This window comes from Macrobrachium nipponense, chromosome 42 (genome assembly GCF_015104395.2).
Source record: "Macrobrachium nipponense isolate FS-2020 chromosome 42, ASM1510439v2, whole genome shotgun sequence".
NCBI lineage: Eukaryota > Metazoa > Arthropoda > Malacostraca > Decapoda > Palaemonidae > Macrobrachium > Macrobrachium nipponense.
The window spans coordinates 48,227,507-48,243,470 of record NC_061103.1 but is presented as its reverse complement, the minus strand read 5'-3'; the positions used below and the strand labels follow the sequence as shown (position 1 = coordinate 48,243,470).

The 15,964-nt window shown below is 44.7% G+C and overlaps 1 protein-coding gene across 1 annotated transcript in view; it reads left to right on the top strand.

Annotated features, from left to right (window-relative positions):
* The first annotated feature begins 1,266 nt into the window (after positions 1–1,266).
* LOC135213190 (zinc finger protein 501-like) overlaps positions 1,267–15,964 on the top strand; it is a 78,875-nt gene continuing 64,177 nt past the window's right edge. Inside the window, exon 1 of the mRNA XM_064247159.1 lies at positions 1,267–1,830. The gene's annotated coding sequence lies outside the window, so the exon portion shown is untranslated. The remainder of the gene's footprint in view (positions 1,831–15,964) is intronic.

Genomic DNA, 15,964 nt, shown 5'->3' with positions numbered 1-15,964 from the left:
CCCCCTATAACAGCGCGGCAGAGTACGGCAGGCCTGTTCACCGAGTGTGCCCCCCCAGTGAATCCCCCCCCCGAGGAGACTCGGATGGGAGCGAGTCGTCACTCCACCGAAGTGGGTGAGCGAAGGGGGGGAGGTGGGGAGAGCTGGGAGGGGTCGGTAGCAGGGTGGCTCGTACGCGATCGGTTGGGGACACTCTCAGCCGGGTGAACAGTCACGCGGTGTGAGAGGCCAGTCGATCTAAGAAGGCCTAGGCCAACTAAGTGCCGGCTATAGGGAGAGCACATAACATAAATATCCTGTCCTAACACGGGGGGAGGAGCGAAATAAAAGAGGAGTGAGAGAGAAAGAGAAGGTCCTTGAGAAACTAGGTTAAGCGAAATCCAATGAAGGAAATGCTAGCCTAGAAACTCAGATCGGCTTAGCCTAGATGCCGTAACGAATGATCGAGGGGCAAACGGCCAGGGTGGCTCAAGGACGGAGTGCAACGAAGGCAAACAAGACAATACATCCTATCTTACTGATAAACAAGGGTTGATATAACAGCCTCCATGCAAGAAAGGAAAGCGAGCGCCATGACTGAAAGCATGCGGTTCGGAAGTAGGCTATCCCCCGTGAACAGACTTAAAAACTTAAACAACATGGCAAATGCATCTTAAAATAAATATATATAGAGTACTGCTGAAGTGCAATCGAGACCAATTAGTGTGGGAGACCAATTGGTGCAAGAAAGCAGGGAATCATCACGCGGCTGGCGAGCCAAGAAGGCGGCGCAGGACCGGCAATGCACGTGTTACCGCTCGCACATATAACCTAAGATAATTTGGCATAAAATGTCAAAAACCGTCTCAAAATGATCCCAAACATTAAATGCAGTACTTAACTTGGATGCAGAAGCTTGAAGGTCCATGTTGATGATGAGAGAAAATCCAAACGAGCGAAAGACACAGACAAAGGAAAAAATGCGTTTGGTGTGAGCGATGCTATTGAAAGGAATGAAAACAAAGGCGCTAGTCGTAGTAGTGGTAGGTAGCGGGGCCTTGCATCGGCTCCTCTGTAGACGAGGGATATTGAGGAAGGGAGAACCTAAATGGCAAGGGACCTCTGGTAGTGGTTTCCACTCGCCCCAGTTACCATACTGACACCTTTATTAAAGGTGAGCGAGCCAGTCTATTCTGGCATTACTATTTTAGTTTTTCTCTGGTAATTATAGAAAATTTTACCTTAGAAATATCCACTAAAGGAAGTATTTCACGGAGCGACACAGGCTGAGCCCAGAAATATAATTTACTTTAGAAAATTGTGATTTTGCTACATAAGCTTTATCTTTCAGTCCAGTCTTTTACAATCAGCCATTAGCTTAGCATTAAATATTATCAGTAGATTTATGCAGTAACCACTTTAATTTGTGTATAGAGCCAAGGGGCTTGTGGATTTCTGCAAAATGACAGGAGGCTGATGAGTTAATCAAGTATAATCACATAAAATAAATAAAATATTAAATAATTACAAATTAATTTTTCCACATAAATAAATGAATTTACCTTAACAGCCTGAGTGAGGCTTGAACTGGGGACTTCTGGAGATTTGTTTACTCTGGTCTCTTAATACATGTTATATTGATTGTTATTGAGAAAAACAAAAGGCATGTAAACTAATCTGTCTAATACACATGTTGTATATTGGTAATGATCAGTTTTTTTACCTTACAGATAATTTGTGATGCCCCAATTGAAGACTTGGTTAGAGAGCTTAGAAAAGTGACATTGAAGTAATCATCAGAAAGGAAGTTTATTTCTTGGTCTTGTTGGAGAGCCTTCTTAGACATTTACTGTGAGTACTGCTCTCATTTTCTTTTCTACTAGTTTTTTTGAAAAAGTTTTCATACCTGGATGAGTACTGTAGGTTAGGAACGCTGTAAGTGTTAGGTATGGGTAGTTCTCGTGGTGTCATAGTAGTGAAGAAATAAAATTATTTGAGATGAATCTTACCTGTTGTTAAAGTTAGCTATATCTCCACGCCGATTAGGAGAGTCGGCATTCAAACAAAAAATCGAATGGCTGCCCGGATGACTGTCTAGTTTACTTGTTCTCCACCAGGTGTGTTTCAATTGTTTTAGCTCTTGTCAGAATTCTCCTTGCCGCTATTGCGGCTAGGCAAATGTTGGTACAGTAATACCTTGGGTTACGAATTTAATCCGTTCCAGAACCTGCTTCGTAACCTAAAAAAATTCGTAACCTAATGGATTTTCCATAAGAATGTTATAAAAAGCAGATAATGCGTTCCACCCGACCATGAATGACCATTTCAATTCATATTTTTCCATTTATTTTGTTCACTAAGGTTGAAAATTCGTGTAGGAATTACATAAAATTATAAAATTGAAGAATGAAATTAAATATAAACACTAGATTTAATATGCATGCACAGTAAAACCTGAACTTTACCTTTGGCGAGTGTGGCTGCTGGCTTGACGGAGACGGGAGGAGGGGAAGGGTGAGGAGGAGAGGGTTATGGCTTGGGGGGGAAATCTCCCTCCGTGAACACTTCTGGAAGACTTTTCTGGTTCTTTCTCTAGAGAGCACCGTTTCACTACAATCACTAATTTTACGCTTACGCGACACTGTGTCGTCTTTCACAATTTTGAAAAAAATATTTTTCTATGGAGGCTTGCTTTTGCCTGTTCTTTAAAAATTTTATAGAAATGACCCACCCCATTATCGATAAACAAATTTGTTGCACGCCCTGACGCAGCCTTATTCGGGTGATTTTTTCTCGATAAAACTTTTAACAATTTCCCAGTGTTTCAAAAAATCCTTGATCTCGCTCGAAGGAAGCGACTGTGCAGCGTCTTCCCCTCCTCCTCAGATGAGATCTCCTCCGTTACCTGTCTCTGTTGCTCCTTGTGTAGCTCCAACAGCTCGTCGGTCGTCAGCTGCTGCCCATGCTTCAGTCAGGAGGTCCTCGATGTCGTCCGTGTCAACCTCCAGCCCTAAGGATATGCCAAGGATACAATCTCGTCTTCAACTGCCCCCTTCTCGACGGTTTCGAACCCCTCAAATCTCGTTCAGCAACGCAGTCGGGCCCACAGTTTCTTCCATGCAGAATTGAGGGTTCTCCTGGTGATTCCCTGCCAGGCTTTGTCAATCAGATTGAGGCAGTTGTAAACAGAGTAGTGATCTTCCAAAACTCTCTGAGGGTAAGGTTGGTGCTTCCGTCATCTCAAAGCAGCGCTGGAACATAGCCTCGTATACAATTTTCTTGAAATTGGCGATAACTTGCTGGTCCATGGGCTGGAGTATTGGAGTGGTGTTGGCGGGCAAGAACTTGACTTTAATGAACTTGAATTCGTCAGCTAGTAAGTCCTCTTCAACGGATGGAGGATGGGCAGGAGCATTGTCCATCACAAGTAAGGCTTTGAGTGGGAGGTCCTTCTCCCGGAGATACTTCTTCACTCGGGACCAAAAACCTCGTTCATCCACTCGACGAACAAGATCCTTGTCACCCAAGCCTTTGTATTAGATCGCACATAACATGCAACAGCTTCTTCTGCACGTTGTTTTTCTTAAAGGCGCGTGGATTTTCCGAGTGATACACGAGGAGAGGCTTAACCTTGCAATCCCCGCTTGCATTAGCACAAAACAGTAGGTTAGACGGTCTTTCATGGGCTTGTGACCGGGAAGTGCTTCCTCTTCTGCCGTAATGAACGTCTCTGGGCATCTTCTTCCAGAATAACCCTGTCTCGTCGCAATTGAAGACTTGTTGGGGGAGGTATTTCTCGGAATCCACGAGCCCCTTTTAAAACTCTTTTACGTAAGCCTCTGCAGCCTTCGTATCTGAGCTTGCAGCCTCACCATGGCGAACAACACTGTGGATGCCAGTCCTTCTCTTAAAATTCTCGAACCAGCCACGGCTCGCCTTAAAACTGTCTTTTTCACTGTCTGCTGATGTGCTGGCTCATTTTTACTCAAATCTTCGTAGATCTTACGAGCCTTTTCGCAAATGATGCTCTCACTTATGGAATCTCCTGCCAGCTGCTTCTCGTTTATCCAAACCCATGAGCAAATTTTCTACATCATCGAGAATATAAGGCCGTTGTTTCGTCAATACTGTGACACCTTTTGATGCTTTACTGGCTTTAATTTCTTCTTTTTTCTTCAAATAGTGCAGATCGTTGATTGCGACCGCTTGAAGAATGCTGCAATGTCTTTCACGCGCTCGCCTTTATCATGCATTTGGATAATTTCCTTCTTCATTTCGACTGTAATCATCTCCTTCTTTCTTATGCTTTCCTTCTTGCTGCTTGCCTTCGTCATCTTGGGAGCCATTGTCTTTAGTACGTATTTGGGTAATATTACGTAGTAATATAAGCACTATCACGGAAACACAACACGTGCGCAAATCACTAAACAAATTTGAGAGCGTATCACGGACAGATGCTTTCAATCTTAACACCAGCGAGATAGTGAAAGAGTTCTGGTTTAAAACGGGTCAAGGGATGCGTGGGAGGAAGTCACGTGACCCTCGTTAAGTTTTGGCCGAAAAAAAAATGCGTTCGCCAGCGAGATAGTGAAAGAGTTATGGTTTTAAAACGGGTCAAGGATGCGGGGAGGAAGTCACGTGACCTCGTTAAGTTTTGGCCGAAAAAAATGCGGTTCGCCAGCGAGATAGTGAAAGAGTTATGGTTTAAAAACGGGTCAAGGGATGACGGTGGGAGGAAGTCACGTGACCCTACGTTAAGTTGTGGCCGAAAAAAAATGCCGTTCGCATACCCACGCTCATCCGATGTCCGATGTAAACAAAGCAGGCGGCCTCAAATGATAGAAATTCGCGCATTCGTATTCCAAGTGAAATTCGTATTCCAGAATGAGGGCGTCACTTCGTAAGTTAAAAAAATTCGTATACTAATCGGTTCGTAACCCAAACAAAGTATTACTGTATTCTGTGAAGTTTGGCTGTTTTATACCTATTTACAGTATTGTAATTTCATTTTCCTAGGATACCTTCCACCGGAAGCAAAACCAATAACATCAGGCTATGTAGGAATGATTTTGGTGCCCAGGATGCAGAAATTCAAATTTGATCAACATTCGTATGTACTTGCAAGGGTACAGAGTGTGATCTTGGAACTACAAGGAAGAAGACCGCCCAGATGCTGATGCCTTGCCGAGGATGGGGGCTTAGGGTTCAGCAGCTGGGCCCTGATGCCTGGTGGGAACTACTTTCTCGCTGGGCCTTGGTGCCCAGCTGTTGATCCAACTAAATAAGTCAGCCCTTTTCCTTTTACTAAAACTTTTCTTCCTTCTGCTTCCTCCCTCTATAAGGCACGGATTTATGGAGGGTGAGGATGGTTGGCATGCCACCTCACCCGTAGAACTCGAGTACCTAACGTGGTCGAGCGAGGGGAAAGTTTATATGTCAAACCCTTCTTTTTGTACATGAACTTCCCTGACAGATATATACTTAGCTATAGTCTCCGACGTTCCCGACAGAATTTCAAATCTCGCGGCACACGCGACAGGTAGGTCAGGTGGTCTACCTTACCCGCCGCTGGGTGGCGGATGTACGAACCACTCCCGTTTGCTTGTTAGATTTTTCTCTGTCGCGGGAACGATAACAAACTGTTGTCGGTTCCTCCTCGATAGTTTTTTTCGATTCTCGCTTGCCTGGAGTTAATTTGGACTTCTTTTGTGACGTATTCGCTTTGTTTGGCTTGGCATACGCTGATTGTGGGACCGGTTTGATTTGATTTGATTTTCTTTAACGATGTCTGACCTAGATTCAGTAGTTAAAACTTCGGTTTTGTTTAGGGTTTGCAGTGAATGAAGGAGTAAGGTGAGGTTGCCGAAAGCTTCGGTAGACCCTCACACGGTTTGCATGAAATGCAGGGGGAATGAATGTTCTTTTGCTAACCCTTGTAGTGAATGTAAGGGATTGAATGAATAAGAATATAAGGCTCTCTCTTCTTATGTTAGGAAGTTGGAACGTGATAGAGTGCGTAAGGCTTCCTCTAGAAGTTCTAGTAGATCTAGAACTGAGTGAGTTGGATGTGGGATCCTAATACTAAACGTAGAATTAGAAACTTCTTCCCAAGTTGCAGCCCCTGCTCCCGCACCGAAGCCGAAGATTCGCCTTCGGAGGCGGCAAGCTCTGAGAGCCACGATTCTTTCTATGGATCAGAAGATTCGTCAGTTGGAAGGTAAGGAGAGTGTTAGTGATCAGTGCAGTGTCCCCAGTGTTGGTGGAGGGTGCGTGACCGCTCCTTAGTGCCTCTAGGTCTAGACCCTCTTCCAGACTCCCAGTTCCAGTGGAGTAGGAAAGTCGAAAGCCACAGAGGGCTAGGGAGAACCCCCCCACCCCGGTCAGGCGTCCCCTCGGCAGATCCTGAAGTACGCTCCCAGGCTGCCTCAGGATCGCTACAAGAAGGAGCTCCTACGCCAATGCTTCTCCTCTTCGTCTTCCCCTCTCCTGAAGAGAGGTTGGAACTCCCCGGATGCGTCGCGCCCGTTGAAGAGGGCTTGGAAGGCTCCCTGCAGTCCTTTGGCTTCTAGTCCGGAGGTTTTCCCGGAAGAATCGTCGGTGGAGGCGAAGAAACCCAAGAAATCCTCTTTTTAGGCGTTCTCCTTCATATGGGGAGGTTTCGTATGAAGGTAGGGGCTCGCTGTGGAGCGCCCTCGCTCGCCTGGCTCTCTTTCGACTTCAAGGCCGCCAAACATCAGTAGGACGCTTTATGGAGAAAGAAGTTTTTTCTCCAGATTGGATTCCTGCTTCCGGTAAGCGCACTGCACCTGCTCATCAACGCTATTTCTTCAACTCCCTCGCGTGAGACTTCTCCTCAGCAGCCTCAAGATCCTAGAAGGCGCCCTTATACAAGTAGGCGTTCTTCTTCCAGATGTCACTCTCCTCGAGTGTCGGATCGTGACTTCTTCCTCCTTGACAGGCATCAAGAGGTCTGGTAGGAGTCGTGTGCATGATAGCACGGCCTGCTGTTAGCCGCTCCCCGCAAGGTAGGCGCCAAGAAGCCTACTGCACATCGATATCCTAGTAGGTGCTCGTCTCTTTAAGGCGTTTATACTCCTGATTATTCTCCTCGGGGAGACAAACAAGAGTCTTTCAAGCGCCCTTCTCCGTGTAGGCGCTCTCCCGCTTCTAGGCGCACTACTCCTGACCGTTTTGTCTCTTGGTAGGCACCAGGAATCTCGGAAGCGCCCTCTCCAGGTAGGGCGCTCGTTAGCTTTGAAGCGCCCTTCTCCTGAATGTTACCCTCTTGTTAGACGTTCAAGAGTCTCGCAAGCAGCCTTCTCCCTAGTAGGCGCATTTCGCCATTCCAGTCGAACTTCCGTTGATCGTACGCAACTGGACATATGGAGAGCTGCGCAAGCGCTCTGCTCTCGATAGGCGCTCTTTCTCCTGGCAGCCGCTCGCCTCAGGAATAGGACGCAAAGAGTCTAGTAGGCGCTCGCCTCCTCGTAAGCGCCTGTGGATGTTTTAACGAGGATTCTCCGGAGTAGGGAGCCCTACCTCTCCTCGGCTGAGATTCCGTCTACCTCGAAGAGGAGTCTCATCGTAGACAACCCAGATCTTCTCATTGTTCTCCAGTGGATGTGAACTCTTCTAAGAGAGGGCGTTTCTCCAACCTCTCGCTCAACTCTACTAGGATCCCATTCGTCACCTAAGGATCTTCCGCGCTCGCCTCGACAAGACGTCCTAAAAGGTTCGGATGAGGAACCGAACACTTCTGCTGCTGTGTCTTCTCAATAAAGAAACTTACAGAAGCTACTTTTGCAAGTTTTTGGGAGGTTCCCTTACTCATACGGCTCCTCCTTCTCCTCACCTCACTTTTTTCAACGGCGAAGACAGCGAAGAGGTTTATTTTCTTGTGTGGGATGAAGCCAACTCTTTCAATGAAGAAGGCACTGAGGAGTTTTGGTTCCTGGATGGCTTCCAAAAGAAGAAGCGGGGAAAAAACGATGTTCGCTTTTCCTCCTTCGAAAGTTATCAGGACGCGCTGGTTTCTGGTACGAAACAGGAGAGTCCTTAGGATTGGGTCTACCGTCTTCGGCTGATTCGGATTTTTCGGCGCTGGTAGATTCGACAAGGAGAACTGCCCTTAACTTCTGCTAAGGACGACTTGGGCAATGAATGGAATTGGATCCACATGCTAAAAGGCATGTTTAGAGTGCTAGAAGTCATTTAACTTCCTTCCTTGATTGGTCGTTGGGGGTCCTAGCCAAGAAAATTGAAGTGCCAGAGTCATTTTCCGCCAGAAGATATCATGTGGTTTAGTCTTGTATGGACAAGTCGGTAAGAGACGGAGCGAGTGAAATCGCCTCCTGTATGGGGCCGGGGGATCGTGAAGAAGAGGTCTGTTTTATTGTTCCTTCTTAACGAAGTCTGTCTCCCATGCCCAGAGGTCTTCTTTGCTGTTTGCTCCTCTGTCTGCCTCAGCTTGTTCCCAATAAACATCGAGTGCAGGACATTTCGAGATCACTTTCGGCTAAAGCCACCCAGGACCTTTTGGCACAGTTGGCAAGAAAACCTCGCCCTTCCTTCCCTACCAAGGCTAAGAAGGAAAAGGCAAGTGTTCGAGAACCCTTTCGAGGGGCGTCTTCATCAAGAACCTCTACGTTTAGAGGTCGTAGACCTTCAAGAAGGGGTAAGACTTTCGCCAAGTCTGTTAAAGCCCCCAAATAACTTGCAAAGTCCTTCAAACAACGGCTATTCTGTGCGCCGACTCTTAGAGTTTGCAGAAGTCTGGGCCCAAAAAAGGGGCGGATCTTGGACCCTTTCTATTTTGAGGAGAGGTTACCTCATCCCTTTCGTCGAAAGAACCTCCCTTGACGACCATCCCAAGGGAACTGACGGCCAGGTACAGAGACCCCATCATGAATCAAGCTCTCCATCTAGCAGTAGATCAGATGCTGGAGAAGGGGGCTATCGAACTAGTGAGACCGATGTTGGACGTAAGCTCCCTGAACTTCTTCGTAGAAAAGAAGAAGTTCACGATGGAAACGCCTTCATCAGTGCTGGCAGGCAACTTCGTCCAGGGGACTGGATGGTTTCCTGGATTTACAGGACGACTTACTTCCACGTACCAATCCATCCTTCTTCGAGGAAGTTTCTCAGATTCATGATTGGGGGGGGAAAAATTTTTCAGTTCAGGGCTCTGTGTTTCGGCCTCTCGACGGCCCCTCAAGTGTTCACGGGGATTTTGAGGAATGTGGCTCAATGGCTTCATTTGAAAGGGGTGAGGATATCCATGTACCTCGACGATTGGCTAATAAGGGCCAATTCAGAAGATCGTTGTTTGAAGGACTTACAAGTAACTTTAGAATTGACGAAGGCGTTGGGACTCTCTCGTCAATTTCAAGAAGTCGTCACTAATTCCCGAGCGAAGCAAGAGTGTGTATCTCGGGATACAGATGAACTCTCTGAGTTTTCGGGCTTTTCCCTCTCAGGAAAGGATAGCCCGAGGATTCGAGAGAGTAACAACCTTCTTAGGGAAAGAAGTATGCACAGTTGAGGGAGTGGATGAGTCTGCTGGGGACGCTCCCCTCCGCTGGAGCAATTCGTTTCCACCATAGGAAGGTTGCACCTGAGACCGCTCCAATTCTTCTTCATCGGAATTGGAGTCGTCGTTCTCAGGATTTGACTGTTCTCCCTGTCGTTATCCCAGGACGTCAAGAAACATCTCTTATGGTGGACAGATCCCAACCAACCTCTTTGCGAAGGGACTGTCTCTTCAATCCCAGACCCCCAACCTGATGTTGTTCTCCGACGCGTCAGACACGGGGTGGGGGGCAACTCTGGGAACCAGCGAAGTGGTCAGGTACCTGGGTGGGGGACCAGGTAGCCTGGCACATCAACAGAAAGGAGTTGATGGCTGTGTGGTTGGCTCTGAAGGCTTTCGAGCCCAAAGTCAGAAGATCGGTAGTGCAGGTCAACGCGGGGACAACCACTACAGCTCTGGCATATATCAGGAAAACAGGGGGGGCGGGCGCATCCTTCTCCCTGTACGAGACAGCAAGAGACCTTCTTCTGTGGGCAGAAGAAAGGAGGAATCAAGCTTCTCACCAGGTTCGTGCAGGGAGAAAGGAATGTAAGAGCAGATTTCTCCTCAGCAGAAAGATCAGGTCCTTCCCACAGAGTGGACCCTTCATCTGGATGTATGCAGAGCCTGTGGAAGTTATGGGGCAGGCCACACATAGACCTCTTTGCCACGTCAAAGAACAAGAGGCTGGATCCTTACTGCTCTCCGATATCGGATCCAGAGGCATTAGCAATAGATGCTCTTATTCTTCTAGACTGGAACGGACTCGACGTTTTACGCGTTTCCCCCCTTCAAGATCCTGGGGCTAACCATCAAGAAGTTCGTAGAGTCCGATTCAACGAGAATGACCGACTAATCGCTCCCTTTTGGCCGGCCCAAGAATGTTCACAGAGGTAACTGGAATGGTTGGTGGACCTTCCAAGATCGCTCCCGCTAAGGAGCGATCTACTCAGACAACCCCACTTCGACAAGGTTACCACAAAAAATCTCCTCGCTCTCAGTCTGACTGGCTTCAGACTGTCCAAAGTTTGGTCAGAGCGAAAGGCTTTTCAGCAACAGCTGCTAAAGCAATCGCAAAAGCGAGGAGACCTTCCACCTTGCGTGTATACCAGTCAAAGTGGGATGTCTTCAGACGTTGGTGCAAGAGGAAGAAAACATTTCCTCTTCCAGTACCTCTGTGACCCAAATTGCGGCATTTCCTTATTTTCCTCAAAGAAGAATGTCATCTGGTTGTGTCAACTATTAAGGGATACCGCAGTATGTTGGCGGCGGTATTTCGGCCATAGAGGCTTAAAATATATCCGATGATAAGGACCTGCATGATCTTAGTTAGATCATTGAAAACCATTAAGCGTCCTCATGTAGTACCGAACTGAATCTAGACATAGTTCTACAATTCCTTGGATCGTCTAGATTCGAACCTCCTGGCTTAGCCTCTTTCAAGGATCTGACGAAGAAGGCTATCTTCCTTTTGGCCCTAGCTACAGCTAAGAGAGTGAGTGAGCTCCAAGCTATCGAGGGCAATGTAGGGTTTAAGGAAGATTCTATGGTGTGTTCGTTTCTTCCAAATTTCCTTGCAAAGAATGAAAAACCCATCACGGCCTTGGCCCAGGAGCCTTGAAGTTCGTAGTTTATCTTTCTAGTAGGGGAAGAGCCTGAAAGAACTCTTTGCCCTATGAGAATTATGAAGTATTTCCTTAAGAGGAAGGACACAACTTAAGGCTAATCAAGATGTGCTTTGGTGCTCTGTAAAGGACCCCACTCGGCCCATGTCGAAGAATGCTCTTCCTTTTTTCTGAGAAGCCTTATTACAGAGGCAAACTGTTGCCTGTAAGGAAGAACATTTTAGACTAACTGAAAGTGAAAGCTCACGAGGTGAGAGCCATCGCAACTTCGCTTGCATTCAGAAAAAATATGTCTGTGCGGAACTTGATGGAGGCGACTTTTTGGAGATGCCAATCGGTTTTCGCAAACCACTACCTACGTGATGTAAAAATCACATATGATAAATGCTTGCGCCTTGGGTCCTTTCGTATCGGCGGATTCGGTGCTGGGGCAGGAGCTGAACTTATCCTGTGTACATTTTTTTATGTTACCCTATATTTTATATTGGTGTTTTTTGGTTGTCTGAAAGAGGTTGCAGGAGGCACCTCTTTTTGTCGTAATATTAACCCTTTGTATTTTGGTTAGATGGTCTGGTGGGTTTTGGCTCCTTGCAGAGGTAATGGTAAGGATCTGTTAGGTAAGCGGACAAGGTCCTCTAACAGGATCCGACCCTTGGATTCTACCAAATAATGGATCACATACCCAGTGGTAGATCCGAGAGTCTTTCAGCATCAGGTCACGTCCTAGCTGTGTAGCTCTCCAGGCAATGCAGACTCAGAGACAGTTATCTATGAAGTACGTCATCCTGAAAAGGTGAGAACCAAGGTTTTTATATCCTACAACATTAGTTGTTTCCCGTCTTACCTGTATTATTTAGCTGTCTCTTACCCTCCACCAAGGGTGCCAATCAGCTAAGTACAGGCAGTCCCCGGGTTACGACGGGGGTTCCGTTCTTGAGACGCGTCGTAAGCCGAAAATCGTCGTAAGCCGGAACGACGCTTGGAAATATGTCTTAAACTAATAAAAAGTTATAAAAACCTTACTTGTAATCCTGGTTACACTACATGTGTTTCCTGTAGTTTTATGTACAACCTGGAGTTATTTTCATAAAAGAATGCTGGGTTCTTGAAGGTAAAACTATTGTAATCCTCTGGTGACCACTACATTCTTAAAGTTTATGTACAACCTGGAGTGATTTTGCCAAATCTTGAGGGCTACAAGAACAGCTGATTACTATTTACGTATCATATAGACTAATTAAAGTAAACGTATCTTTAAATAGGCTTATATATTAGTATCAAAAACAAAAACAGTTCCTGCCATGAGTCAGAGGCGTTTAATGAACGAACACTTCTCTGTCCCAGCTGTTCAGAAAATAAACGTTACGTCAATCCCCGAGGACCATTGTGCCGCCAAGGCGTCTCTCTCTCTCTTTCTCTGATCAAATTACACTGGAACCTTGACATACGATTGCCCTAATATACGAATGTTTTGAGATACAACAGAAAATTTCCGAAAATATAAGCTTTGATATACAAAGAAATATTTGAGATACGACTTTGCGATGAGTGTTAGTTGTATAGGCGACCGATAAATGGCGTTCAGTCTGTTTGTTTGTTGGTGCTGCATGTTAACTCGTCGTTGTTTAGTTCGTTGTATTTGCGCCTATTTTTCGTGTTATTTTGTCTATTTTATTATTAGCCATGGGTCTCAAAGCTAAGACAAAGCAGGTGATAAGAAAAAACCCAAGAAATGATTTTCGATAGAAGCAAAACGTGAAATTATAGCAAAGCATGAACGTGGCGTTCGTATCGTCGATTTGGCAAAACGAGTATGGTCGAAATCCTTCTACCAATATCCACAATCATCAAGTAGAAGGAAGCTATTAAAAACCTTCCAAAGGCATCACCATTATTTCTAAACTACGAACTGATTAAAAAAATAAATAAAAATTAGTTTAGCAATGTTATTTCATTTGTGTTTATTACGTAGTTATTAGTCGACATACGTAAATAAAAAGAGAACAAATCGTTCCCTGCCACCCTTCCCTACCTCCTCCCCCTGCTGGCCTCACGTCATCTTTCGTTGTGGTAAGTAAAATTTCTTTCTTTCTTTGAATTGATTTTATTAAAAGTTATCATTATACATTGCTATGTTATGTTTTTTTATCATTATGTGTGTTTTACTACTGTTTATTTGTTGTATAAATTGTGTATATTATATGTAATTTAGCTGTGTTTAGGCGTGGTTTCATAGCGCTAGAACGGATTAATACATTATTACATTTATTTTTTTAATGGGAAAAAATGCTTTGAGATACAACTGTTGATATACGACGATGGTAACGGAACAAATTAAATTCGTATGTCAAGGTTCCAGTTACTGGATAATGTCTCTCTTTGGATACTTCGATTTTGCCAAAATCTTGAGGGCTACAAGAACAGTTGATTACTATTTACGTATCACATAGACTAATTAAAGTAAAACGTATCTTTAAATAGGCTTATATTATTTAGTATCAACAAAACATTTACTGGCATGAGTCAGAGGGCCGTTTAACTGAAACGAAACACTTCTCTGTCCTTAACTCGGAGCGTCGGAAGACGCCTCTCTCTCTCTCTCTCTCTCTCTCTCTCTCTCTGATCAAATTACTGGATAATGTCTCTCTTTGGATACTTGGAATTTGTGTTGTAATCTAACCAGAAACTTCGTTTTGTAATTATTATCGGAAACAATCAATGATTTTTTCATTATTTGCGCTTTTGGACTGTTATATGTAAACTTTGCGCACCGCAAGCTAGTATGTATTCATTCGCTCGGAAACTAGTTCCGCATATGAGGCGTCACTAAAAAACATCGAAAAATACGACATAAAAAGTGTCGAAAATCATCATAACCTCAAAATTTTTGTTTTAATCTAACCAGAAACTTATTTTTATTAATATACTGTGCTAAACTCTAAAGGATTTTTATCATAGTATGCGTTTTTTAAAAGCGTCGTTAATCGGAGTCGGAAGCGTCAGCGTCGTAACCTCGGAACAAACGTCGTAACCCAGGACGGATTTTTCCATTGAATATTTAAGAAAAAGCGTCGTAACCTCGGAACGTCGTAAGCCGGAACCGTCGTAACCCGGGGACCGCCTGTATATATCTGTCAGGGAAGTTCATGTACAAAAATGATATTGTTAAACTACAATAAAGTTTTGTACATACTTACCTGGCAGATATATACGATTAATGGCCCACCCAGCCTCCCCTCAGGAGACAGGTGGAAGAGAAAAATCTGACAAGCAAACGGGAGTGGTTCGTACATCCGCCACCCAGCGGCGGGTAAGGTAGACCACCTGACCTACCTGTCGCGTGTGCCGCGAGATTTGAAATTCTGTCGGGAACGTCGGAGACTATAGCTAAGTATATATCTGCCAGGTAAGTATGAACAAAACTTTATTGTAGTTTAACAATATCATTTTAGTGCTGGGTCTGATCTCGACGGACATCATGACGCCTTAAGCACTGAGGGTGGGGTGTATATCTGGGTGGTACCCCTAGGGCAGCCCTGTATGGGATAACACTGTCCTCTAAATGTGGCTCCATGGTGGGTGGGGGGCTTCCTGGACGAATCATCAATTCTACGTCTTATGGAGACACTAAAACCTTCTGTGGACGACTTAGGCAAGGATAAGGACAAGGAAAATTCTGGTAATTCCTCCATTGTGACTTTGGAGCCTTTTTCAAATGAGTTCCTTGTTACAAACATTTTGTATGTAAAACCAGTCCCTTTAGACTGGAATTATGAAACCTTATTTAATGAATTTTGTAAATTTGGGAACGTAAAAGAATTACGGAATAGACTTGGCAAAAATTATGGTTGTTTTGAATTTTGGATATTTTTCAACAACCAATCGGAAGCTCACAGAGCCTACAGAGAGTTTAGGTCAGATTCTATGAGTGTTGGACTTGTAGAGGCAGAAGAGGTCCCTAGATATCTTGAGATATATAGACCACCAACTGAAACTAAAGATTCGAGTAAAATAAGTAAAACCTCCAGATCACCAGACACAGCTAAGTGGTTGATTATTACAACACATGGTGAGAGAGGCAACCTTTTCAAGGTGAAAAGGTTTGTAAGCCAGAAGATCGGCAATGTTGGGAGCCCAGAAGTAACTCGCTTTGGGCGTAATAGTTATTTAGTTCATGCCAAGACCAATGTTCAATCAGTAATGCTCCTAAATTTAAAGCTTGATCCCGAAGGTATGATAAAAGAGGTAAAACCTCACTATAATTTTAGTTATGCAAAGGGTGTCATCTTCAATGAAGATTTACATGAAATGGACAAAGAGGAAATTTTGGAGATGTGTCCAGATGTGGTTTGGAAGGTTTTCAAAGTGCCCCGCTCGTCTATGATTATTTTAACATTTGTAAGTCCTTTTTTGCCATCTGAAATTGTTCTTGACAATGAAATTATGAAAGTTCATCCTTATAGACCGAGAGTGCTCCAGTGCTTTAAATATTTTGGCTTTGGACACTCCTCTAATGTTTGCACCAGGAATAAACTTTGTGAATCATGTGGCAAGCCTGAGCACGAGGAATGTTCTGAACCGGTAATTTGTGTGAACTGTAAGGATGAACATCGAGCCCGAGATAAGAAATGCAGTGCATTAAAAAAAGAACAGGAGGCATTACTTAAATCTATCGCTGAACACATCAGTGTGGGACAGGCCAAGAAGCTGTTGGGAAGGAAAACTTATTCAGATGCTTTGAAGGCACAACAGCTGGATATTGCTACTTCTGGTGCCCCTTCAGGTGGTGCTC